The sequence below is a fragment of the Formica exsecta genome, unplaced genomic scaffold (assembly GCF_003651465.1).
Source record: "Formica exsecta isolate Colony F162 unplaced genomic scaffold, ASM365146v1 scaffold481, whole genome shotgun sequence".
NCBI classification, from domain to species: Eukaryota; Metazoa; Arthropoda; class Insecta; order Hymenoptera; family Formicidae; genus Formica; species Formica exsecta.
In genome coordinates this window covers 27650-28039 of record NW_021852046.1, presented here as the reverse complement: position 1 = coordinate 28039, position 390 = coordinate 27650, and positions in this window count along the sequence as shown.

Here is a 390-nt window from a genome sequence, read left to right as displayed (position 1 = left end):
ACATACCGGCGGCCGGCCTCCCACTCACGCGAGTCGGCGCGTGGTGGGGCGGCCCCACGGTGGGGCCGAGACACGGGTGTGGAAGTGAGGGGGCACAACGGGCGCCGAGCCTCAGAATTGCGGGCGGCTGGTCGGCCCGCGAGGCCAGTAACGTATCGTTACAAGATGACGTATAAAATTGATGAACTTTGGCTACTTCTCAAAATTTACCGTTTTTTTAATTGTACAAATCCATTGGATTTTTGACTCTTTATCAAATAATAAACATAGAATAATAATATTTAACATATAATAATAAACATAGAATTATAAATATAATAATAAACATAGAATTATTATAGAATATATTAATGGAATTACAAATGTAATAAATATGATTTTATATATATA